This window comes from Teleopsis dalmanni, chromosome X, assembly GCF_002237135.1.
Source record: "Teleopsis dalmanni isolate 2A chromosome X, ASM223713v2, whole genome shotgun sequence".
In the NCBI taxonomy this organism is placed as follows: Eukaryota; Metazoa; Arthropoda; class Insecta; order Diptera; family Diopsidae; genus Teleopsis; species Teleopsis dalmanni.
Window position 1 is genome coordinate 22,724,329 of NC_051848.1, and position 7,808 is coordinate 22,732,136.

The following is a 7,808-nucleotide window of genomic DNA, read 5'->3' on the forward strand; positions in this document are numbered from 1 at the left end:
TTAACAGATATTACTTTGACATAATGCGCAGGTTTATATATTATATTAAACTAAAAGCTTGAAACCGCACACAACATCACTTCCATATGAATGATATTATATTTAAAACAAAGTAGAATTATAATCAAATATCAAATTAAGAAACAATTATCATACAATTCCTACTCCACTGTGCACTTTCTCATATGTATATAAGTTTTACAATGTATTGATTATTTAGAATTTTAAAAAAGTAATAAAAGATATAAAGATAATCGAAATTTGAAACATAAGGCGATACACACATACAGCTTCTAAATGTGAAGAAAGATCCTAACTATGAAAATAAACTGAGTTGACATGTTATATTAAATTAATGACATCAACTAAGTCATTTTCATTTGCATTTATATTAAATTATTATTAAAGCAAAGAAGAATTATAATTAAATTAATATATAAATTTTTAATAAAAAAACAAAAATAAAAATACGTAAAGTAATTTTCACTACGCAACATCGAAGAAAATTAATTCTTAGAAGAACTTAAAATTTTAATACAAGAGAGAAATATTGTTGGAATGAAATTCTATATTTTTTATTATAATCTATTAGATAATTTCATGGCATTTATTTTTTTATACATGATTTTCGGCATTAATTCGCTGGAAACTAATCTTGCAATTAATTTGACTATTCTTTGCAATAAATGTGGTCACATGACGTCAATGGTGGCATAAACATTGGCTTCCAATGCTTTAAGAGCTACTGGTTTACGGGCATAAACCAATGACTTAACATAGCCTCATAAAATGTAAAAGAAAGGCGTAAAATCGCACGAACGAGGGGGGCAGTTAACAAACCACTTCTGGAAATAAAGTTGTTACCAAATTGATTTCTCCATAAATCGATTGTTAAGCGAACTGTATGGCAAGTTGCTATTGTCAGTCTATGTGGTGGTTTTACTTTGAATTTAAAATAAAAGAAGACTGACTACAGAAATGATCCTGTGAAGTACAGTCTTGTCAGTCTATGTTTAATTGATTAGCATTTGAAAACAAAAATTAAGTCAGAATGTCTCGATAACGGTCATCGTAACGTCAGCTCCTTCGCCAGCGTGTGAACCACACCAAACAGTTAATTTTAATGAATGCAATGGTGATTCGTTAACGGCTTTAGGATTCTATTTGGTTCATTATGTTGATCGTCAAATGGACGAAGTGCTCTATAAAGTTCGCGACAAGATTTATTTTTTTCATGGTAACTATACACAGTTTGGAAGCGTTGTTCTAGCGTTAAACGATGAATGGATGAATTGCTAAACCTTACTGAACAATAATGCCAACACAGTTTGACATTCTCAGCTATCAAACCACAGTTGTCGATATTGTTCTCACGTAGCTAAAATACCCGATATATATATACATCCTGAAATTGTATATATGAGTTCGATTTTAAAAAGTTAGTATATATAAAATATGTATTATATATGAGATAAATGTTATTAGAATGTTAACTACATACTTCAATTAGAATTCAGATAACTTTTTGTGGCTGCTATTTTTCTTATAAAATTTTGAAATAGCTTATATTTTTAATCCCTGATTTTAATATAACTCAAAATTCATGAAATCTCATAATTAGAACATTATGAATTCTAAAAAATTGTATTGTATAAACAAACGTAATATAATAAATAGATTTCAGAATATATTAAACAATACTGCTTATAGTACTTATCGAAAAAAACACATATTTATGTATATATGCATTTATTTATAAACTAAATATTTTTTACAAGTTATACGAATACGATCATTTAAAATGCAATAACTTAATACTCTACTCAACATATCATAAATTGAAGAACCCTGAGAAATCAAAATAATACACAAATCATAAATTTAATCTATCCTACAGGAGCAAGTAATCCTTAAGCATATTTTCCCAAGTAATAAATTTATTAAAATATTCCACATACTCCAAATATTAAAAGAATACGCTTCCGACTGCTCATTACGCCGGCAACGCGGCCACTGCTCCCATTTCCCAACATTTTAGCGGACACGATTGCCAAGGTGTGCTGCATTAATCAAAGTCCTGTTAAAACACACCGAAGGGAGCGACAGTAGCAGACAAACGACAACTCATGTTTGTGTATATCCTGTTGAAAATTGATTAGAATTTTTCCTGATCTCGAACGGTTTCACTTCCGATGATTTCTGTAAAAAAAAACTTCTTTTAATACAATTCAAATTAGAAATTTTAAATTGAAAAATTTTGGATACCAAATTGAAGATTCATTCCTATTCTCATGACCTCAGTCTCTATGTGTGTGCTAACAAATGCTGTGGGAATTCGAGTGGCTGTGGTGTTGATGTGAGTGACAAGTATTGATGTGATCCTGTCATTTTTTTCTCTTCCTTTTGTTAATTTTATTTATTCCGCATTCTAGGTATCAGCAATTCGAACCACAAATCTTCGATGTTCTAAAAGGGAGAAATCATGAAATTTATATTTTATTTGATTTACTCCAAACATAAGATAATATTAATGTATTAAATAATAAAAAAATAAAAAAGAAAATTTTGAAAAAAATGTAGAACCCAGTAGCTGAGAAACAGGTTGATTTCGGAAATTTGATATGCGTCTGATTTTGGTTAGGCATTTTTGAGGGAGGATAAAAGAAAACACACATTCAAATTTAAATATGTATGTGCGTTATAATATATGTAGCTACACATTTCAATAGATATCATGTGTTCATCACATCACAATAAATACAGCTATAATTTTTGTGATGGTTTACTAGACTGCTAAAGTAGTGAACATTTCTACTTTCTTATGCTTTACTGCAACACTTTTCATTTTCGTGTTAAAACATTAAATTCAATTTTTGTCCTCTGCCTATGACAGCAAATATTAAGATCTGTAAAGAAATATTGTACTAAAATAATAAATTTTGATTTTATTTACATGCCTCTAACATTGACCTTGTTTCGCTACAGTCTCTAAAAGAAGAAGCAATCCAGAGTTATGAACTATTTTATTTTTATATTACTAAAGAAGAAAATGTGATAACATTTATAAAATCGCAACGTCTCCAGTGTGAAAAACATGTCCTCAGAATAAAAAAGTATCATCCACAGAACAAATATTACGGCGCCGATATCACGGCGCCAAAGCAATGCTAACTAGACTGAGTACTGGATGACGGAAAGTTCAATTAGAAACAAGCGGTAAGAGAAGAGATAATATTAAGGAATATAGTTAACCATATAAAAATTCATTTGATGCTGTAACAACTACAGTGCAAATAAAAAAAAAACCACATCATCATGTAAGATGTAACCAAAACTCACATTGTTAATGATGATCAGTATGTTATCATATATCAATGATGTTGATATATTTGATAAGAGACTATGTATCATTAAATTTTTTCTCATTTTTATTTTTAATTCTTAAATATTCTTCTTCCTTGCAATTCTTTTGTTATTTATTCTACATTACTTTTCGACTTAAGGCTTTAAAAATCCAATGACCCCTTCTACGTAATATAATAGGGAATAGCTAAAAAAGATCAGTCAAATATTTATACTTTCTCGACGAAAGACAAACTGTTGTCTTCACCCTTTTAAAAATAATATTTCAATTAATTCTTTTCTTTGGCCTTCTCAAAATAATAATTTTCTTTTAAGTAATTCTTTTCTTTTCACTAATGTATTAATACATAAATTCGTAAGTTATGAGACTTTCCGTTGTTCACAACATGAATTTAAAGGTAATTTCCAATAGGCCCCTTGAGGTACGTACGTTGGATGTGGTGAAACACAGGCTTAGAGTGAGTGTTCAACACTTCATACTCTATTTCAGTACTCACAATAACCCACACGATTTTTAGACGCAAGTCAATCATATTTTTAGGTTCAAGAAATTTTGCAGACAATAATTAGTAATGAAAAATGTCAGGTGGTCAGAATATTTCGCAAGTTCTCATTAGTGCAGTATGCAACTTATTTAAGTGATATCGCAAGTTGCTGTGACGTGTAAAATAATCAGATAGAGTTCCTCAAGCTTATCTACTCAGTGAAAATGTTTTACTTGGTATTCACTTCGCTGGGGCAAGAAATTGTTTTTTTTTTTTGACGACAGTAACTCTACTCAAACACTCTTGGTATAATTTAGGATCTTATGATTTACGCCTAAATTATTTCGCTGCTATCACAGGTTGGATAACCTATAATGTAACCGGATAAGTTTCTTTAAATCTACCTTGCTTAGTAAAGATTTCGCAAGTTTGGATTGGGGCAGTATGCAACTCGTTTGCTGACCGACTTAGATCGACACAGTAGCATAGTTCACACTTAGGGCAGTCAATTAATTGTTTATTAAATTTTTTTTTAAGTTGATTGTATTGAGAAATGAAGAATACATCACTATGATCACTATTATAAGTACTGATCATTATTGTTCTGTGCCAAAATGAATCATATCGGAACAGAGAGATCTATTTCATGATAATACCTTGTAAAATTTTTCTAATATGAACCAATTGGTGCACTTATATGAACATTCGAGTGTAAATCAAAAAAAGTATATCGCAAAATTTCAACAAAAACTCATTAAAACTGCAGATAATAATATACATACATGCATACATACATATGTGTAAGTAGTTAAGCAATATTGAAGTAAAAAAAATGACTCTCTCTACGCACTTTTGCCACTTAAACTGCCACCTTCACCTCCCACAGCGTTTATCTGCACATGTTAAGGGCCCTTTAGACATCAACGCTCGTTGTCAACGCGCGCTTGCCATTACACAAACAATTTTTTAAAAATTTTTTAAACACGCCCCAGATAAAACAACAAATATACTAAAAAATCGCTCTCACATGAGAATTTTTTTCTCCTACTTTTCTCCTACTTTGTGAAATGCGAAATTTGTTTGTGTAATAGTAACATTTGAAATTTTAAGAAATGTGTTGACGAAAATCAAAAAATTTTGATATTTCTTCAAACACGCTCGTGTTTTTGCATATACAGTCGGATTTGGTCGGCATGCAAAATTTTATTTATTTTGAGAAATGGAAGCGTAAACATCGTTTAAATGCACGCATGATTTGTCGCTAGAATGCGATGCTTTGCAAATATGAATGAATTTTATTTTAAATATTTGTATTTTCTACCTAGGTAAAATTTTTTAATTTCCAAAACATTTTATTAAGAAGAATTAAAATATTAATAACCTTGGGTTACTAAAAATATATAAATAACCAAACATTAAATTACAAAGAATATTATATTTTAAATGTTATTTGAATTGTTTACCTGCGAAAAATTTATTATTTATAAAATTTTACAGGTAGAAATATTGACTAAAATCTCAAATGACTGGTTTATATTTTTTACTATTTAACCGAAGAAATATGAATTTTTGATTTAGTATTTAAATTTAAAGGTAAACTTCAATTTTATTTTGAACTTCAAATAAAAAAAAATTATTTTTCTTAAAAAATACGCATAGGTACTTACTGTTTACACTTCAGCGATTGCTTTCATACTAATGAGTGAAAAATGTTTGTATTATTTTTTGGGGGTGTGTTTTAAAAATTGTTGGTAAATTTAATGTGTAATGGAGAGAGAAGACTTCGTGTGTTTGTCAACGCGCGTTGATGTCTAAAGGCCACTTTAATCTCTCTTGTTGACTAAAAACAACAGTACAAATAATAACAAAAATTGACAAAAAAAACAAAAAAAGAAAAAAAATGAAAAAATAAAAAACAAAAAAAAGTGTTTCACACAAAACGTGCAAATAATAACACCATCAGCATCTCTCGCTAATGATCTGCACCGTGCCTAACCATTTCAGTGGATTCGGCATTAGTTAAGCGGCAAATGGCAGCCTGCACAGTTATTGTGCTTAAGTAGCAAACACCAACAATTACAACACAACAACAACAACAGCTCATCAATGTGCAGTGTACAGTGTAGAGTGTGCAGAGTGCGGTGTGCAGTTTTGTACGTGTAAAACTATGCCGTACAATACGCAACCCAACTAATTGGCGAAACAATTTTCTCGACAATACTCAAATGCGGCGAATACATACATTGATGCGTGCGTGCGTTATCGATTGCCTGCAAATACTTACATATGTTGGTGTGCGCATGTGTGTACGGTTGTTGCGATTATACACTTTCCACCTTCTTTGCCAAATGCCAAGAATTGTAACCACGCTCAATACTTAGTACGATAATATCGCTTGTCTAATGCTTCTTCTTCGTCGTTGTCATCATCCTTTTTTGCTTTTTTTCTTTTGCTTCTTCTTGTTGTGCTTCTTATTGTTGTTGTTTTACTCACACACTAAATAAATAAGAAAAATAAACTATTTTTTTTTGTTTTTGTTTTGCTTTTATTGGCTTTTGTTTTTAGTTTGTGGGTTCACTTGGCTCCATAACGAATAGCAACATAAACACAAATTAGCGAATTGTCAATTCAGGAAATAAAAGTTTTGCTAAATACGTGCGTATTTTAAATGTGCCATGATTATTTTTATTTTTTTTTTGTTGTGAAAAAATTTGCAAATGCAAAAGTTCATCTAGAATTTCCGAATACACAGAGCAAACAAATTCATAGAAAGTTGAAAACGTATCTGTTTATAAGAAGATGTAAGAAAGATATAAGATATAGCAGGATAAAAATGAAAAATCAAATCAAGAAAATATATGCTTTATAAAAAATCAGAAATAAAATATGAAATGATAGAAAAAACCTAACAATGGATTGGTAGGTACATAGGTTATAACAACGATACTGAGAGTCCATTTAGCTGTATTGACGAGATTGTAATGCCATTCAAACCACAATGGATTAAAAACGAAACAGTGTGAATGGAACTTAAAATGCTCTTTAAGGAGTAATCTTATGATTGACTATTGTTATTATTATTATTATTTGAAAAGGAGTAATGCACCGCGACCTAAAAGATCTATTGTGCCCCTTAGTCAGATTAGAGTATTTCTACAAGTACAATTTCTTTAATGAAAGTCAGTATAGAGCCTATCTTTCCTTGTCTTGAATCATTATAATTCATGTGCATCAGTGCCGGGCACTCCCCCACGCACATGGTACTCAGTTTCTCTCTCTTCTCTACAGTATTTGCAGTCTGAGTTGTATTGAGTTTCTTATTTCGTTAGGTATAATTCAATCTACAGTAACCGGTCAATAATCCCGTAATGATTCTACTAAGATCCTCTGGTTGACTAAAATCCCTTAGAAAGTAATTCCCTAAAATTTTAATCTACGTCACACACGCATTGCACAGTGACTAAATAGATATCTACTTAGTGTATACACCTATTCTCTAAGTAAAATTATTGGTGTAAATAACTGGTTGAAGTTTTGTTCAAATCCTGAAACCTTGCACGAAATACCAACTATCTCACATACTTATCATACTCACTTAGTTGGCCATTACAGACATAAGTCGTCGTTGGCCGTATGCTGCTGCCATCGCCAGTCAGCTAGATCAGTGGCTGGCTGTCCTCAGTCGCTAATACCAAGCGTTCGTAAATGGTTGAACACTTGGTACTTCTACCGAAGATTTGGAAGCCCTCTAACACTTTTTCTATCTATGGATACGGAATCAAACACCTTTCTACTTTACTCTATTCGCACGACATGACCAATTCCGCAAAGCCGCTGAATTTTTATCTGCCGCTGAATCTTCTAGAAAGTTAGCCTATGACAATTTAATCTACATCACACAGTGACTAATTAGGTTTGTATTAAATTATTTCTCTTTTTTACAACTGCAAAACCAATACA

General features: G+C 30.9%; 1 pseudogene; it reads right to left on the reverse strand.

Annotated features, from left to right (window-relative positions):
* Positions 1-926: 926 nt before the first annotated feature.
* LOC119662820 lies at positions 927-1,001 on the reverse strand (annotated as a pseudogene).
* Between the last annotated feature and the right edge of the window lie 6,807 nt (positions 1,002-7,808).